This window comes from Macaca fascicularis, chromosome 6 (genome assembly GCF_037993035.2).
Source record: "Macaca fascicularis isolate 582-1 chromosome 6, T2T-MFA8v1.1".
In the NCBI taxonomy this organism is placed as follows: Eukaryota; Metazoa; Chordata; class Mammalia; order Primates; family Cercopithecidae; genus Macaca; species Macaca fascicularis.
In genome coordinates, this window is record NC_088380.1 from 158,617,347 (window position 1) to 158,636,934 (window position 19,588).

A 19,588-nucleotide genomic window follows, 5' to 3' on the forward strand; every position below is an offset into this window, starting at 1 on the left:
GAACAAGGGCTGACTGATTGATAAGCTCTTGAAAATTCTTTTTTTTTTTTTTTTTTTTTGAGACGGAGGCTGGCTCTGTCGCCCAAGCTGGAGTGCAGTGGCCGGATCTCAGCTCACTGCAAACTCTGCCTCCCGTGTTCACGCCATTCTCCCGCCTCAGCCTCCCGAGTAGCGGGAACTACAGGCGCCCACCACCTTGCCCGGCTAGTTTTTTTTGTATTTTTTAGTAGAGATGGGGTTTCACTGTGTTAGCCAGGATGGTCTCGATCTCCTGACCTCGTGATCCACCCGTCTCGGCCTCCCAAAGTGCTGGGATTACAGGCTTGAGCCACCGCGCCTGGCCCCGCTCTTGAAAATTCTTAAGCTCACTGCATCCTTTCAGGTCTCCAAGGAATGCTGTTTCCTCCCTGTCGTGAGAGACACGAAGTGAACTTAATATTGGGAGACGGAAGTTGGATGGCCCTCAGGGGCTGAAACGCTGTGTGCCGGACTTTGAGATATAGCAGAGAGAGAGCTTGGCATGACTTATTACCCCAGGCTGTAGAATCCTGGAAAAGAGCTACCATGCAGCCCACACCTGGTCGACTGGAGGACCACCTTAGTGGAAAGGGGACAATCTGGGCCTCTGGCCTGCCATGTGCACAAGCATAACAATTGCTTTTGTTTAACATGCAGATGGAATATTTGATCCATTTTAACCAGGCATTTGCATCTTGGTATCCTGTCTTAATTGCTAAAGTTTAAGTCTTTAACTTCTATGATCCTCTAGTAAAATGAATGTATGGTTTTAGGGAAATTACAAAAACCAGTCGGGGCAGTCCATCCTTGCTCTTTAGTGGTCCACAGAATGTTGGACCAACTATGGCATGAAAGCTGTACATCAGGGGGCAACACTCATGGTTGGCACTGGGGTCTTTATCAAAATCTCCTCAGATTAAATGGTCCTAGTTTACTAATGCCTAGTCTGGGGAGAGTCAGGAGGGACAGAAGTACTTTTCTGAAGTAGAAAGCTGTTTTTGACTTGGCAAGTCCTCGCAGGGTATAACAAGGCAAGCATTAAATGCAATAGTTCGTGGCGAAATTGACTTGGTTATATTAATAACTAGACGGTCAGCAATAGAATGAGGAAAGAAGAAAGAGTAATAGAATACACTAAAATAATTAAATTTTTCTTAGCTTTAGTTTGGTAGGGTTTTCCCCTGGGACTATGGCCCACAACTCTGGAGGGGGCGGCGCTTTCTTGACTCGGGTGTGATGAGTCCATCCTTTTTTTGCTGTACGAACAGCAGTCTTGGTGGTTAGCAGCACAAGGTAGGGTCCTTCCCAGGCTGGCTCGAGTTTTTCTTCTTTCCACCTTTTGATGAGAATGTGATCTTCAGGCTGGTGCTGGTTTACTGGAAATTCTAGGGGTGGTACATGTGCTAAAAGACTTTTAGTTTTTTGTTTTTTTGGGTTTTTTTTGCAAGAAAGGAAAGTGGAAGATAAACCAAGTATATAATTTTTGAGAAATTGACCTTTTGTTTTAAATGTGGGGACCTTGGGAGTGGACTTTATAGTCCTTAGTGCCTTTTTACTGAGAAATTTCCTTTAGCACCTATTTTTATTAGTTTTTAAACCAAAGAAAGCCAAACACCATTTTACATTTAACAATGCTTCTTGTATGATTTTTACACCAGATAAGCTAAAGGTTATCTTTATATTAGTGTGCCATTAATGTTAAACCTAATTTTAATAAAACCTTGTAGATATATTTATTTAATTTTTAATGTTTGACCATAAGGTAAGATTTTATAGACTCTTTTTAATCTTTTATAATTTTTCCTAAAGAACAGGTTGGTGCTTTAAGAAAAACCTGTTATGCTTTTACTTTAATGTCCAGTTCACAGAAAAACTGGATGATACTTCTTTAACTTTAGCTAATATGCTTACACACAGAATGTTCTTTACAATTAACGTTTTCAAACTTGCTTAAACCTTCAAAACAAAAAAAAAATTTTTTTTAAACTTTTTAATGTAGGTAAAAATGTACAGTCTTATGCCTCCTTATAATCCTTTTACCAAAGGTATATTTTGCTTTTCTTATACACCTTGCACATAAACTGTTTTTTTTCCCCAATAGTTTTACATTCAGGAGGCCTAGTTACTTTTAAATTATAAAACATTTTTTGCATAAATTCTTTTTTAACACACTTTTTAAAATAACTTTTTTTTCTCCTTCACGACTTTTACAGGCAATTTTTCGACATGCCTTAACTTTCTGACTTATTACAAACATTTATTTCTTTAAATAACCAGTTAATTTATTTCAGGACAAGAATTTACCATAAGACACTCCTTTTATATAAATTCCGCCCCCCCCCCTTTTTTCCCCTTTTTTTCCCGAAGATGATAACCATTCTTTTCCAAAGTGAACCTTTTTTTATGTCTGTGGACTAGACTGTCTAAGGCCACAAGAATATAAGTTACTATAATACATGTTACATTGTTAACTTTTAGCAAACTTTACTTTTGTTGAAAACCTTGTAAGTTTGGGATTTTAATTATCCTTTGCTATTCATAAGACCTTGTTTTGTCCAAATTAGAATTGGTATGATGGCTTTTAAAGGAATAGGGTACTTTTTTTTTCTTTTTTCTTAACTACTTCTCTCCTTCTTTCTCTCTTTGACTTTCCTTTTGCCTCTGTCTCTTCCTCTCTCTTTTTGCCTCTTTCTCTCTCCCTCTCTCTCTCTCTCCTTGACTCCCTCTTTGTCTGTCTCTTCCTCTCTCTCTGTCTTTGCCTCTTTCCCACTCTTTCCTTTCTCTCTCTCTGCTGGTCTTTCCTTGCCTCTGCCAGCCGCTTACGCTGCTGTTCTCTCAACCACTGTGCGTTGGGGGCAGGGGTCTAAAACCAGCTGTAACCAAGTGTCTATGTACAAGAACTGGTCTGGGTTCCCTGGCTTACATGTTACCTTGTGCTATACCTTTGAAACATGGGACCTGTCCAGGCTTCCTTCTAATGGCAAACCTACCTCTAATGCTGGCCAGTCTATCTTACACAAAGTTTTAAGTGTTCCTGGTGTCATAGTACTCTATAGTCTCCCTTAAATCCTTTTTTTTTTTTTTGAAATTTTTCAACATAGTTCCTAGTGGAGTGGGCTTACTTTGTGCCTTACCCATGTTTCCTCTAGACAAAACACCATGCTAACACCACACGCACACCACAAAAGAACGGGTAAAAAGGGCACACACACACTTTTGTAGTTTACACCAAACCAAAATAAAAACCAAAATCAGAGTATCCAGGAATCCAAGCCAGGTCAAAACGAACACCAAAATATCAACTCAAAAACAAAAACCAAAGTGCCGGTACAGGCACACCGTGGGTGATCAGCCCACGCTTCCCCTCAAATAGAGTGGACAAGTTCCCAAGACCGGTCCTGTCAAGCAACTCAAACCAAATCAAAATCAAAACCAAAGTGCCAATAAAGGCACACCATGGGTGATCAGGCCACGCTTCCACTCAAAGGGAGTGTGCAAGTTTCAAAGACTAGTCTCACCAAATTTTAGATGTCCAGACTCCAAGTGCCTGTTCCTTTCTGGTGTTCAGCCACTGTGTTGATCCTCCACGGGAGCCTGCCACACACTGCTCTGGCGAAGCGTACCACCAGGGCAAATGCCTACCCGGGAGCGCTCTCAGCTCTCCGGCTGGTTGGAGTCCCCCCGCAGGGATGTTCCACAGGGCAGGCTTAAGCCGCCTAAGGAGCTGCCTTGACCATCCACCATTCACCTCGCTTCCCGGTCAGGGAACCGAGAAATGTAACAGGACGAGCGGCAGACAAAACTCCTCAGACACCGAGTTAAAAAAAGGAAAGGGTTTATTCGCCCAGGGGCATCAGTAAGACTTCTGTCTCAAGAGCCAAGCTCTCGGAGTGAGCAATTCCTGTCCCTTTTAAGGGCTCACAACTCTAAGGGGGTGCACGTGAGAGGGTCGTGATTGATTAAGCAAGCAGGGGGTATGTGACTGGGGGCTGCATTCACTGGTAATTAAATGGGAACAAAACAAGATAGGGATTTTCACAGTGTATTCCTATACAATGTCTGTAATCTATAGATAACAAAATCAATTAGGTCAGTGGTCAATCTTTACCAGGCTCAGGGTGCTGCACCGGGCTGGCTGCCTGTGGATTTCTTTCTGCCTTTTAGTTTTTACTTCTTTCTTTGGAGGCAGAAATTGGGCATCAGACGATATGAGGGGTAGTCTCCTCCCTTAATCCCAGCTACTCGGGAGGCTGAGGCAGCAGAATCGCTTGAACTCGGGAGGCGGAGGTCGCAGAGAGCCGAGACCACATCATTGCACTCCAGCCTGGGCGACAGAGTGAGAATCCATCTCAAAAAAAAAAAAAAAAAAATTGCTTGGCAGAAAGATCTGTATCACTTAAAATTCCCTCCAAAAATGAAGGGTAGCCATGTCCCTCATCGCGGGTCACCTGGGTTAAATTACTAATCTGTAAATGTTAAGTTTCGCCAATCTTCTTAGTGTTTCAATTTTTTTTTTTTTTGAGACGGAGTCTCGCGCTGTCACCCAGGCTGGAGTGCAGTGGCCGGATCTCGGCTCACTGCAAGCTCCGCCTCCCGGGTTCACGCCATTCTCCTGCCTCCGCCTCCCGAGTAGCTGGTACTACAGGCGTCCGCCACCTCGGCCGGCTAGTTTTTTGTATTTTTTAGTAGAGACGGGGTTTCACCGTGTTAACCAGGATGGTCTCGATCTCCTGACCTCGTGATCCGCCCGTCTCGGCCTCCCAAAGTGCTGGGATTACAGGCTTGAGGCACCGCGCCCGGCCAGTGTTTCAATTTGAAGAGTCATGTTGTGAAATGCCAATCTTAGTCCACCTTTTAAAAAACTTTGCAGGGGTTCTCCACGGCCCTCAGAATAAAGTCCAGATTCCTTTGCAGAACAGGATCTTGGAGATTCCCTGCTCCAGGAAACTTCAGGGGCTTCTCTCCTGGGCACTGTTCCCTGGTTTTGGGAGCGCCCGGGCAATCGCGAGCCAGGGCAGCGTCTCGCTCAACTCGGACCCAGGCCTGGGGCTCCACTGACTCCGACGGAGCTGGGCTGCTGCGGGAGTGGAGCCCTGAAAGACCAGAAGGGGCTTTCACTTCGCTCCTGGGCTTCCCGAGTTCCAGGCTCGGGTTAGCCAGGCGCAGGCAGGCGAGCGGGCCCGGCTCCCCACAGGTTGAGGCCGGCGCCCGTGCTCCTTTCAGCTCGGCCTCTCTACCCCTACATAGGTGCTCCATGTGCTTCATTTCCAAAATTTTCAGCGACACTCCGCGGGAGACCCTCCCGCCTGGTCACATGCCCGAACGAAAACAAACCGGGTCGTGTCTGTGCCTGACGGCTGGGAACCAAAGCTATTTCCACAGAAAATGCCCACGGCGACCCACGCACGGCCGCCCAGCCATGAGTTATAGCCCCGCCAGTGCCTGAGACGCCAGGAGGAGGGGATGAGTTGCCCTTTAAAGGCGTAGCGACGAGAATAAGCCCCCATCCGCGGCAATTGGAGGCTGAACAATAGTGCCGCGGCTCGAGACGTGGTGCGAGGGCCCAAACTACACTGGAGCACGCGCGGACCACCGTGCCTCAGCCGCCACAAAGGGAGCCTCGCCACACGCCCGCGGCCGCCTCGCAGCACCCGCCCGGAAGCGCCTGGCGGAAGGGCGCGCTCCCAGGCACTTCCACTGGCTACCTTCCGGCGGGAGCCCGTAGGCGGCGCAGGAGCGACTTTCCTTCCCGTGCCCCACAGCAGTGCTGAGTAATGGTGAGGGCAGCAAGGCCCTTGGCCGTCGTATGTAAAAAAAAAAAAGTTGTAATAAAAACAAAACCACCCGGGAAACTTTGCCACTTAGTTCCCCACAGGTACCAAACTGTGCAGAAAAGGCGGTGTGCACGCCTCAGAGCCGGGACCCAGCAAGTCAGAGAAAGAAAGGAAAGAGAGCAGAAGCCGCAGCCTGCATAACCTCACAACCGCCCAGAGGGCACGGTCGCCCTGGGGCTCGGTCTCTTCCGAGCAGCGTAACCTCCGTGTCTATCAACTCCTTCCGGCATTGCGATTGGCCACAGGCTGTCTTGGCCTCTCGGGCGCCCGCCTCCTAGTTGCTAGGGGTTTACTTCCCCAAAGTACACGGGCCCCACCTTGTGGCGCAACCGCTCCTGCATGGAAAACGGATCTCCGCCCAGGGGAAGACGTGTTAACGAATAAGAGCAGCTCCGCATATTTATTGGCTACTCTGGGTATCAGTCAAAGAACTGCTCACCCGCCTTTCTATTGTACTTTTCGGTTATTGGTCTCTCTTAGTGCCGATCTGTTACTAGGGAAACGAGATCCTCACAGTCTCATAGGCATGAGTCAAAGCCAATCAAGAGCCACGCCTTCATCCCCAGTAAGTGCCCAATTGCTGTTCGAAGAGCCCGGAGGACGCGGTCGGGATTGGTCATCCCGTCGCCCGACCTGGCCGCAACAAGTTAGGGTGAGTGGCAGCTATATAGACCGGCGGCGGAGCACGCGTGTGTGCGGACGCAGTTGCGTGAGGGGTTTCTGTTATCCTTGGTGCTGTGGAGCAGAGCTAGTTCCTCTCCAGCTCAATCAGGTAGGTATGCAGGGGTGTGGGCGGGGCAGGGCAGCCAGAGGACTAAGCTGAGCCGCGGCAATTGTGAGAGGGAGAAGTCTGAGTGGCGCTCGCGGCGGCCGCGCCAGGCGCGTCCCCCACCCCCACCCCAGCCCCAACGGCCGCAGGCGCGCGCGGCGGACGGACGGGAGCGCGGCGGCTCCCCGCTCCCCCTCCCCTCCCGACTGGGGCGCGTGGCCGTGTCCGCCGCGTGCGCGTGCTGCGTTCAACGGCCACGCGGGGCGGGAGTGAGTCGCGGCCGCCGCCCGGGCCCCAGGGCGGCCTCGAGGACTAGGGGCTCTGCGCCCAGCGTTTCCCGCCCGCCACCCACTCCGCCACGCGCCTGCGGAGTCTTTTCGTCCCCTGGCCAAGAGATCCAGTCGGTTCGGACCAGAAGGAAGCTTTCGTTTAAGGGTGGGTGCAGCACTAAAGTCTAGAGTCTTGTGGTCCGCGCGCCGCAGAAGTGCCTTCAGTTTTGCAGGGAGGAAAGGGAGCAGCGAGTGCACGGAGTGATAGTAACAACCAGTGTTCTTTCCACGCTCTCGCTATGTGCCCGGCACTGTGCGGAGCCGCTTTTCTGCCTTTGATTTGATTGTCGCAGTGAACCGGCGAGGTGGGTACGGCTGTCCTCCTTCCGTAGCGGCCCAAGGCAAGGGTCTGGAGAGCGGGGTCACAGGCACGCACGGGAAGGGCGGGGATTTGCTGACGCCGGTCCCTCTGACTCCGAGTCCCCCGCTTCCCAAGCCTGTTTTATTCTTTGCCCCCAGAGCACTTGTCCCTCGGGACAGCATCAGCCTCAAAAGGCCACCTGCCGAGCAGGCTGCAGCGGCATTTGTACTTGGGCTAGTTCTGGGCTTCCAGGGAGACAAGGGTTGGTAGTGGGAATGTGACAAAGGAAAAGGGTTTGGGCTGCTTTTCTACGTGTATTCGTACAGGCCGTGGGTAGATGTGCCGCCACAGTAACTTCTGGAAAAAAGTAGGGAAAATGATGAGTAAGTGCAAAAGAACATCGACTGTGTTCCTCATCGGGTTTGAAACTCAGATTGGTGATGGGAAATTCCCGCCAGCGGGAAGTTAGGCTCCGGTTTTAGACGTTGAATTTTTTTTTCTCTCTATTTTTTTTTTTAATTGGAGGAGGCTTTTGGAGAAAGACCTTGAGAAGATTAACTTTATAGTTGAAGGAAGTGAGGTGCAAAGCAACGAGTTTCAGATCTCACTAGCATCTGTGGGTTAAAATACGGAATTGGAATGGAAAGGATGGCGCCCAGTTACGATATACATTTGATCTCTGTGGCGCGTGTCACCCTGGCCGAATTACTGGTGTTGGAGATGTCTTGGAAAAAACAACTGTGACAGTCGAGATCAGTGGATGAAAGTTTGTGTACACACTCCGTTTATTTAGCATTTACTCTGCTGGGTTCCTGTGTATATGCAGAAACAGGATGCTTTTCTTCAGACACTTGAGATTATATTTTTCTAGTAGAGTTACCATATTTTAGGTTATTTAAAAGCCAGCATACTCCTTGGCTTAGTGAAATAAATCTTCCTATGTTATAGAAACGCTTCTATAAACATAAACGTTTCTATAAACATGTTCTAGAAACTCTTTCTAGAGAAGCTGTTATGCGTTATAATGTAACAATGTTCCAAGTAACATTTACTTGGAACTTTCCTGGTGTAGCAATTCCGGTTACCTGCCCTTACGGACTGGTTAACTATTGAATTAGCATTTTAACTTAGACTTAAAGACGAGCAATTTAAGTTGTCAAATGGAAAAACACTAGAATGATCTGCATTTAAACTGTTAAAGCTTGAGTCCAGCTAATTTTATTACAGCTTGAGGCAAAATAGAATGAAATTACCTTACGCATTATTGAGGGAAAATTTTGTTAGTTTCTACTTAAAATATTAAAAAAAAAAATACAGTTCTTGGCCTCAGGCAAATGGTTATCACTTGGGCAGGAATATGCAAATTACGTGATTATTTCACAGACCGGTGCTCCAGCTGATCACTTGTGCATTCCTTTATCAGGAACTAGTGAGTTGAAGCAAATTGTGGTAATGTAAGGCTTGGCACGGCCGCCCTACATCCCTACCATTGGAGCTGCTTACCGGTAGAAAAGTCTAGCTTTTGTACCTCTTACAGGTAGAAAAGTAGACAGTTCTTTGTTTAACTCAGTTTGCTGTTCTCAGCTGACAGTCCACCAGGGAACATTAGGAGATTTTGGTTATGTTGGTTTGTGACCTACTTAGAGCAGTTTTTCTTTTGTAACTTATGGTTTTTCTTTTTTTTCCCCACTCGTTCTAGTATTTTGCATAGAAAGTGAACGGCAGAAGGCAGTTTTAAGTTTTTGTAAAAGTTTGTGAATTTTATATCGTCCTTAGGACTGATGGGGTTAGTGTTAAAAGACAAAATTTAACATAAAGCTTACATTTGTGACTAAAGCCAATTTTACAATTTTTTATTTTTGTCAGTCTGATAAAAGTACCCACTTGGTCTTTTAACAGTTTGCAAATTGATTTTTTTTGTTTCAGAATTCAAATATGCATTGTATGTTGTTTGTTTAATTATATTGTGCTTTGGCTTCCTTGGACAAAACTATTACTGACTTTAGGAAGAAGAATGAATAATTGTGGAAGTAGGTAGGTCACAAAAAAAAAAAAAAAGAAAAAGAAAGGAAGCCTCGTCCGCCCCCCCAGTAATTTGTCCACACCAAGTGGGAAAAACCTTTGGTAGTGCAGTACTGCCCTTCCAAGCCCTGGAGTTAAATTTAGATTCAGCAACTGTTATCTTACATGTAGTTGGTGATCACAATGTGGTGGCAAACTAGGTTTATAATTTTACATCTCAGAAATCAGCTATTTACTTTTTTTTTTTTTTTTTTTTTGAGTATTCTTGGACATCCTGTCTGTCTTTAGTTGGGAAGGCCAAATTGCAAACCAGGTGATAAGGTTAAGAGTAGGAATAATTCATCCACATGAATAATGTCTTAACACATGAATAGTGTCTTAATATTCTGTCTTACAAGGTGGAAAGCAATTTCAAAAAAATTGCCCTCACAGCCTGTAGCTTAGTAAATAAGGTCTTCAGGCGACTTTGTGATAGAGTCCCTCTTCTGTCAGATGGCCAGTCTGTCATGTAATACGTTTTTGGTATGTGTGTTGTATCTTAGGTACTTAATAAAAAGTAAAGATTAAAGATGATTGAGATAAATTTGGCTCCCTGGATGGTATACACATCTACTTTGTCGGCGTGTAATCTTTGGTGGCTATTAACTTCATTGGCTATATAAAGCATCATTATGTATTTGTGTAACCCTTTGCGTATTTTGAAAGTGCTTTCACACCTGTGGTATTACCATACTTATACTAAGAAGTGAATTGACGCTCTGAAACCGAATTGTCAAAACTGTTTTGAAAAGCATGTGGTACCTAATAGGGTACTATAGTCAGCTTATTTCCTTAATTTAAAAAACTTAGAGGGATTTTGAATCTGGAATGTATGAATGTGACACCTACCTGCTCTTGCAGGCTTCTCCCATATGCTGTTTATGCAAAGCTATAGGCTGTGCCTTAAGTACACCCTTGTTTCTGCACTCTGAGGTCGCCTAGATTTCCCTGGAGTGTATCCACCTGTCTTGATCATCGGTTTAAGAATTTTGCCGATGAGCATTAGTATTAACTGTAACATAGATTTTCACTTGATGAGAAAGAATGAAGGTTTTTCTTTATGAACCTGAGTAGGTTTTAACTTCGGAGTGGGAAAGGGATACACTGAGATAAAAGATAGTTGTTAAGTATTCTGATTCCTGAAGTTTTTTTTCTTTCAGGAAAATGGTATTTTTGAGATAAAATAAGATTTCTGGAAGAGTTGTCATAGAGAGGTCTTAACATACCCATTATCCAGTGTTAACATCTTACATAATCAAGGTACATTTAGCAGAACTGAGAAATTGACATAGATAAAATACTGTTAATGAAAGATTTTATTTGGATTTCCTTAGTTTTTCTAGTAATGTCCTTTTTCTGTTCTAGGATCCAGTTCAAGATGCCACATTGTATGTAGTCTCCTGATCTGTGTCAGTTTGTCTTGCCTCTTGTCTTTCATGACCATGACACTTGATCTCATTTGGATTTGATGTTATGATTAGACTGAAGTTATGGATTTTTGGGGGAAGAATACCACAGAAATTACTTTTATCACATATTGGGTGTCCATAATATATAACTGGTTGAATGAATTTAACCTGATGATTTGGTTAATCTGTCAGGTTAGTATTTTTTCCCCTTCACATACTATTCCTTAGATGCTAGTCACCAAGTCCAGCTCACTCTCAAGGAGAGAAGGGAATTAGGCTCTACTTTCTAAAGGGAGGAGAATGTGAATTTGTGGACATATATTGAAGCTACTGTTAGTATTTTGGGGGAGATGCTTCGAAGCCAAGCAAATAAAGTTCCCCTCATTAATTTTACCATTTTAATGGATTTTAGACAAGATCCATTATTATTACTGCTATTATTACTGTTGAGTTCTAATGGTGATTTTTTTTTTTTTATTTCCCTCATTCCTTCTACAGTATAAATTTCCTGTAAGGAAGATTTGTGTATTCTTCATATTTTTTCTTTTTTTCATTTATATCACTATAGACCATCGGTATTAATTTTATTCTTTGGGTTGTAATCCACAATTATCCTTGCTGATATTTACTTATTTTTGATTATTTATTTTATATTTTTATAAAATATCGTCCAGGCTGGTCTCGAACTCTTGGGCTCAAACAATCCTCTTGTCTTGGCCTCTAAAGTGCTGGGATTACAGGTGTGAGCCATTGTGCGGGCCACAGATTATTTTGTTGTTCATGTTGTTCCAGCTTTTTTTTTTTTTGGCTCTTTTGTCCTTTTGACACTTCCCTGTCTTTTCTATTTTTTGAAAGCATGTTTTTTCTTTCATTAATTACCAGTTATTTCAGGCTTATCTTGTATTTTGCCTATCTCAGGTCCAGAATTAACCATTTCTCCAGGGAGCTGTCAGGAAGAATTTTGAAGGACGGTGACAGGTGGTAAATGCAAAGAGTTTGGAAAAATAGATTGACAGTAGGCCCAGTGATATTGATACTTCTCTCACTCTAAGCACAGACATTGGCTTCTGTATTCACATTACTCTGGTTCTGGGAAAATATTTTGTTTCTAAATTCCTGTGATTTAGAGAACCAAATATCAAATTTTTGAATACATAGCATAATCCTGAAACAAAGTTTACAAAAATTTAATATATGCTCAAGTTGGTACACACAAACACTTGCTGTTTTCCTTGGTGTTTTTGACAACTTCATTAAAGTAAAAAGACCACTTAAATACTATTGTACTCAGAATTAACATTTGACATTTTGCATTGCCCTTTAAGACTCCTTTTTTTTCTACATGGGTTTCCATTCCCTTCCTTCCAGGGATCTTCTTCACATCTTTCCAGGCTGTTTTATTGATGGGGTAATTTTTAAAAATAGCTTTATTGAGGTATAATTGACATAAACTGCATGTTTTTAAAATGTACTGCCTGATAATTTCAGACACCTTTTGTAATCACAGCTTCTCGAAAGACTGAGGTGGCAGAGAGGATTACTTGAGCCCAGATGTTTGAGGCTGCAGTGACCTATGGTCTTGCCACTGCACTCCAGCCTGGGCGACATAGCAGACTCTTAAAAAAACGTATACCCATGAAACCATCACCACAATCAAGATTGTGAACCTATCCATTACCCCCAAAAGTTTTCTCATGTTCCTTTTCCCTCTTTCTTGCTTGTTGCTCCCACCCTTCTTTCTCCCTGCAGGAAATCCTTGATCTTTCTATCACTGTAGATTACTTTGTATTTTTTAGAATTTTTGTGTAAATACCTTATGTTCTTTTTTTAATTGCTCAGTGCTAGTCTGTTGTGTAGGTATATCACAATTTATTGGTTTACCTGTTGGTGGGCATTGAAACACAAAAGCTGTATTTCCAGCTTTTTGACTATTATGAATAAAGCTTCTGAACTTTGTGTACAAGTCTTTGTATGGGTATATGCCTTTATTTCTCTTGGGTAAATGCTTAATAGGGGAATGTTTAGATCATGTAGTAGATGTATGCCCAACTTTTAAAGAAACTCGCTGTTTTCTAAAGTGGTTGTACCATTTTACATTGCTGCCGGCGATGTTTGGAGGGTTCCGGTTCTGCCAGTATGTTGGCTAACAGTGTGTATGGTCAGTCTTTTTAATTTTAGTCATTGTGACAGGTGTTTAGTGGTACCTCACAGGTTTTAATTTGCATTTCTGTAATTGCTAGTGATCAGCATTTTTCATTTGGCATTTATATAATTTCTTTGGTGAAATATCTTTAAATCTTTTGCTCATATTTTATGGGACTGGTTACTTAATAACTAATTTTTTTTGAGACAGACTTTCGCTCTTGTTGCTCGGGCTTGAGTGCAATGGTGCCATCTCTGCCCACTGCATCCTCTGCCTCCTGGGTTCAGGTGATTCTTCTGTCTCAGCCTCCTGAGTTAGCTGGGATTACAGGCATCCACCACCATACCCGGCTAAGTTTTGTATTTTTAGTAGAGACGGGGTTTCACCATGTTGGGCAGGCTAGTCTCGAACTGCTGACTTCAGGTGATCTGCCCGCCTTGGCCTCCCAAAGTGCTGGGATTACAGTCATGAGAGTACTTTATATATTCTGGATAGGAGTTTTTTAAAAATTAGAGATATGGGTTGGGCGTGGTGGCTCACACCTGTAATCCCAGCACTTTGGGAGGCTGAGGCAGGTGGATCTCTTGAGACCAGGGGTTCGAGACCAGCCTGGGCAACATGGTGAAACCTCATCTCTACTAAAAATACAAAAATTAGTTGGGCGTGGTAGTGTGTGCCTGTAATCCCAGCTGCTTGAGAAGCTGAGGCATGAGAATTGCTTGAATCTGGGAGGTGGAGGTTACGGTGAGCACCACTGCACTCCAGCCCGGGTGACAGTGGAAGAGTCCCTCTAAAATAAATAAATAAATAAATAAATAAATAAATAAATCAGATAAATGCTTTGCAAATATTTACTCCTAATTTGTGGCTTGCCTGCTTGCCATTTCATTCTTTTAATGGGGTCTTTGCAGAGCAGATGGTTTTAATTTTGAGGCAGTCTACATGATCATTTTGCTTTCTTCATTTGCTTTTGGTGTGTCTAAAATCTTTGCTTAGTGTCATGCAAGTTTTCCCTAGAAATTTAGTTTTGGGTTTCACTTTTATTACACTGAATCATTTTGTGTTAAATTTTGTATGTGGTGTGAGGCATGAATTGAGGTTCTGGTGTTTGTTTTTGTTTTTTCCATATGATATCTAATTGTTTCAATACCAGTTGTTGAAAAGAGTGTACTTTTTCCACTGAGTTGTCTTTGCAATTTTTGAAATACAGTTGTCCGTGTGGATATGTTAGTGAACTCCATTCTGTTTCATGGATCCATTTGTCTTTTTATGTCCAGCCTGTGTATCTGTGTACGATACCTGGTATTTCCGTATACTAAAAACACTTTTAAATATATGTAATGTTATCACACAGTACATATTTGGGAACTGATTTTTCTTTTTAATAATGTTTTTGAGTTCTGTGCTCACTTTCTGGCAGGCATAAATAGGGTGACATATGTCTTAGTTTGCCAGGGACACTCCTGATTCACTTCAGTTAACCTGACATAATTAATAGGAGTTGTTTTCAATCTTAAAAGTGCTCTCATATGGTTGTCTTAGATATAGAGGTTTCCCTAATGCCAGTAAACCACAACTTAATATCCATTCCTTATTTGATGGACATGTCGATTGTTACCAGTGTTATACTTTAGAAATAAGGTGACAGTTACTTGTTTTTGTCTTGTGTGACTTTGTTTTGTCTTGGGTGAGTTTCTTTTGTATACGTACCTAGAAGAGAACTGCAAGATTTTCATCAGAGTGTTTTTGATTTTATTAAATAACGGCAAAATTGTTCTCCACTGTGGTTGTACCATTTGAGACTTCATCTTCAGCAGTCCTGCAGGCTCTTTTTTTACTTAGTTGCCAATGTTTGGTGTTGACTGAGATTTTAATACTTTGGCGCATGTCTTGTAAGGTATCTCCTGTGAGAAGTGAGAGAATTTATTAATTGCATTTTCCTGGTTACTTACTCTGTTTTGTTTGCTGTCCATTTAGTACTTTCCTGAGAATTGGCAACTCCATTTCATTTACCTATTTTTCTCTTGGGTTATTCTTTTAATGATTTGTATGCAGTTTTATATACATTCTAGATACTAATCTTTTATTATATATTATATTTTCTTATAAAACTGGCACTAAAAATGGGCTATGAAGGCATTTGGCTACTTTATAGATAGAGTGAGCTTTGCCATTAAAAATGCAGGTGGAGTATTGTCTGCCTTCATGTTTCCCTGCCCATCTGTCTGTTAAAAATTGGAAGATAATGCTCATAGATAGATAATCCTCTCCCCCTGCCTGCCCAGCTCTTTGTAACCCAGGCTGGAGTGCAGTGGCGCGGTCTTGGCTCACTGCAAGCTCCGCCTCCCAGATTCACGCCATTCTCCCGCCTCAACCTCCTGAGTAGCTGGTACTACAGGTGCCCGCCACCATGCCCAGCCAGTTTTTTTGTATTTTTAGTAGAGACGGGCGTTAGCCAGGATGATCTCTATCTCCTGGCTTCGTGATCGCCTGCCTCTGCCTCCCAAAGTGATGGGATTACAGGCGTGAGCCATGGCGCCTGACTGATAATGCTCATAGTTCTTTAGACCCTTAACGTTTTTATGTTAACTTCAGCACAATTATTGATGGGGAGTTTCCTTTTTTTTTTTTTTTTTTTTTTTTTTTTTGAGACGGAGTCTCACGCTGTCGCCCAGGCTGGAGTGCAGTGGCGCGATCTCGGCTCACTGCAAGCTCCGCCTCCCGGGTTCCCGCCATTCTCCTGCCTCAGCCTCCTGAGTAGCTGGGACTACAGGCGCCCGCCACCGCGCCCGGCTAATTTTTTGTATTTTTAGTAGAGACGGGGTTTCACTGTGGTCTCGATCTCCTGACTTTGTGATCCGCCCACCTCGGCCTCCCAAAGTGCTGGGATTACAGGCTTGAGCCACCGCGCCCGGCCGGGGAGTTTCTTTAAAGTTACTATGCAATCTGGAAACTTGGGATCAAGTGGAAAATTTGAAAGTTCATGTAGTACAGTTGAACCATGAACAAACATGGGTATGAACTGCTCAGGTCCACTTGAGCAGATTTTTTTCAATGAATATTTTGGAAATTGTTTTTTGGAGATTTGTAACAATTTGAAAAAGCTCACAAACTGAATAGCCTAGAAATAATAAAAAAAAATTGAGAAAAAGGTTTGTCATGAATGCATAAAATATATGTGGATGCTGTTATTTACTACCATAAATATACACAAGTCTATTACAGATCTATTACAGAGTTAAAATGTATCAAAATGAACCCACACAAACACTTGGAGACCATTCAGGGCACCATTTGCAGTCAAGAGAAATGTCAACAAATGTAAAGATACAGTATTAAGTTATAACTGCATAAAATTAACCTTAGTATATACTGTACTATAATTTTTTTCCCTAGCCACCTCCTGTAAATACTGCAATTTGCTTACAGCACTGTGTGATGCTAATCATCTTTATGCGAGCAGTTCTTTTCTCCGGTAAATTTGAATGCAGTAAAAAGTGATTTCTTTTCGTTGAGTATATCTCATCATGTTTAATACAATACTGAAAGCCTTGAATAACACCATGGGACCCATACGACGTATCACTAATGATTCTGAAAGCACTCCCAAGAAACAGAAAAATTATGACATTACAAGGAAATACTAAATTGCTTGATTTGTACCATAGGTTGAGGTCTGCAGCTGTGGTTACCTGCCATTTCAGAGAGGTGATTTGTCTTTTAAACAGACAGCATAAACATATACAGTACTGTAAATGTATTTTGCATATGATTTTCTTATTTTCTTTAGCTTCATTATAAGAATACAGTATATAATATAACCTACAAATAGTTAAATGACTCGTTATGTTATTGGTAAGGCTTCTGGTCACCAACGTGCCATTAGTAGTTAAAATTTTGAGGAGTCAGGTCGTACACAGATTTTCAATTCTGGGCTCTCCATGCCCCTAATTCTCACCTTGTTGAAGGATCAGCTGTAGTTCACCCAAAAGGTAGATAAAGTTTTATGTTAGATGCTTGGGATTTTTTTTAACTCCTTTAGGAAATACTCTTCCATTTTAATCTCTAGGAGAATAAGGAAAATACCCATCCAGGTGACACAAGAGAGTGGGATGTAGAAATGGTTTTCTTCATTATAGTTAATAATTTTAATACTGATAGTAATAATAGCTAACATTTCGTGCTTACTGTCAGGCACTTAATTGCTATAATTCTGATTTTAATTTTACAGACGTTAGAATTGAGGTGCAGAGAGATTAAGTTACTAGCTCAAGGTCACAGCAAGTGAATGGTGTTGGAGAATTTTCCCTAGTGAGAATTGGTTAAATAAATTTTGGGGGTTTCCTTTTGTTGTCTTTGAAATGTTTATTCACTATTTAAAAATAACACTCAATTTCAAAGTTATTTTGTCATATTTTACTCATGTTAAAGGTAGCCTTTGACAACTCTTAAACTTTGTCTTAAATTTGGATGGTTCAGTTGGAACTGGTAAACTCAAGGTCATGATCTTTGTAGATCTTAATGGTATCAGTGTATATCATTCTTAAGAATATTATTTATATTTCAACATGCATTGGTGTATGCCATTACATTAGGAACAGCCAAAGTCCATAGTTGTAGAAATTTTCAAAACCTCTGTAGAAAAGGACTTAATGTGCTGAGAGTATTTATAAATGAGGGAGAATCTTGGACATTTTTAGCATATATTTTCTTTTTTCCCCTTCTGATACTAGCATGTGTTTTCATTGATAATGGATACATTTTTATTTAAAAATTATTCCCCCCTAGAGGTAATTCATAGATTTCATAAAATGTCTGTAACAGCAGATTAGTCACTGGCAAAACTGTCTTTTCTGTGACTAATCTTTTTTTTTTTTTTAATGGAGTCTCGCTCTGTTGCCCAGGCTGGAGTGTAGTGGCGTGATCTCGGCTCACTGCAGCCTCCGTCTGCTGGGTTCAGGTGATTCTCCTGCCTCAGCCTCCCAAGTAGCTGAGATTATGGACGCACGCCACCATGCTTGGCTAATTTTTTTGTAATTTTAGTGGAGGCAGGGTTTTGCCATGTTGGTCAGGCTGGTCTCGAACTCCTGACCTCGTGATCTGCCTGCTTTGGTCTCCCAAAGTGCTGGTGTTACAGGCGTGAGCCACCTCGCCCGGCCTTTCTGTGACTAATCTGTTTAAATTTGCTTAATTATTTTTAGATTTGATAGAATTGAGAGTTGATGAACAAGAGTGAGAATTCTTTCTCAAGAGGTATTAGTTCACATTTCTCATAGCTTGTATTTTATTTTTGGGCCAGAAAAGATGAAGATTTCAGAGAGATGGTTTACAATTTTTTAGGATTTATTACACTATATAGATTCAAATTGCCAAAATTTACATTTTCCTTCTTTTTTTTTTTGCTGTGAATGATCAAAGAAACAGGTTTTTATTTTATTTTATTTTATTTTATTTATTTATTTTTTTAAAAGGCGGAGTCTTGCTCTGTCACCCAGGCTGGAGTGCAGTGGTGTGATCTTGGCTCACTGCAACCTCTGCCTCACAGGTTCAAGTGATTCTTGTGCTTCAGCCTCCTGAGTTTGCCACCATGCCTGGCTAATTTTTGTATTTTTAGGAGAGACAGGGTTTCACTATGTTGGCCAGGCTCATCTCGAACTCCTGGCCTCAAGTGATCTGTCTGTGTTGGCCTCCCATAGTGCTGGGATTATAGGCGTGAGCCACTAAGTCCAGCCCAGATTTTTTTTAACGGAGAATAACAAAATTATTCACTAAACTTTCAGCGTGTGGTCTTTGATCAGTGAAGAACTTACCTAAACATTCTTTTTTTTTTTTGATACGGAGTCATGCTCTGTCGCCCAGGTTGGAGTGCAGTAGTGCGATCTCGGCTCACTGCAGCCTCCGCCTCCTGGGTTCAAGCAGTTTTCCTGCCTCAGCCACCCGAATAGCTGGAATTATAGGTGCATACCACCACGGTTGACTAATTTTTGTATTTTTAGTAGAAATAGTGCTTCACCATGTTGGCCAGGATGGTCTCAATCTCTCGATTCTGTGATCTGCTCACCTCAGCCTCTGAAAGTGCTGGAATTACAGGCGTGAGCCACTGTGTCTGGCCAGTGTTCTTATATTTATGTTTATTTTTATACTTTATTTTTTTGAGATGGAGTCTTGCTCTGGCACCCAGGCCGAAGTGCAGTGGCATGATGATAGCTCACTGCAGCCTCAAACTTCTGGGCCCTAGCATTCCTCCTGCCCCAGCCACCTGAGTAGCTGAGACTTACAGGAATGTGCCACTACAGTTAACTAATATATTCTTCTTCATTTTTTCAGAGATAGGGTCTTGCTTTGTTGTTGCCCAGACTAATCTCAAACATTTTTTAATAATTAAAGAAACAGTGTTGGGCCGGGCGCGGTGGCTCAAGCCTGTAATCCCAGCACTTTGGGAGGCCGAGACGGGTGGATCACGAGGTCAGGAGATGGAGACCATCCTGGTGAACACAGTGAAACCCCGTCTCTACTAAAACTACAAAAAAAACTAGCCGGGCGAGGTGGCGGGCGCCTGTAGTCCCAGCTACTCGGGAGGCTGAGGCAGGAGAATGGCGTGAACCCGGGAGGCGGAGCTTGCAGTAAGCTGAGATCAGGCCACTGCACTCCAGCCTGGGCGACAGAGCGAGACTCCGTCTCAAAAAAAAAAAAAAAAAAAAAAAAGAAACAGTGTTATGTTATC

At 42.6% G+C, this 19,588-nt stretch overlaps 1 protein-coding gene across 10 annotated transcripts in view; it reads left to right on the forward strand.

Moving 5' to 3' along the window:
• Positions 1-6,545: 6,545 nt before the first annotated feature.
• G3BP1 (G3BP stress granule assembly factor 1) overlaps positions 6,546-19,588 on the forward strand; it is a 40,259-nt gene continuing 27,216 nt past the window's right edge. For 6 of the 10 annotated variants that reach the window (XM_073994626.1, XM_073994628.1, XM_005558325.4 and 3 more), the window contains exon 1: positions 6,546-6,624. The gene's annotated coding sequence lies outside the window, so the exon portion shown is untranslated. Of the gene's footprint in view, positions 6,625-6,892; positions 7,057-19,588 lie in introns of those variants that run through there. The other 4 variants (XM_073994627.1, XM_073994629.1, XM_015452160.4 and 1 more) reach the window with 1 other exon arrangement.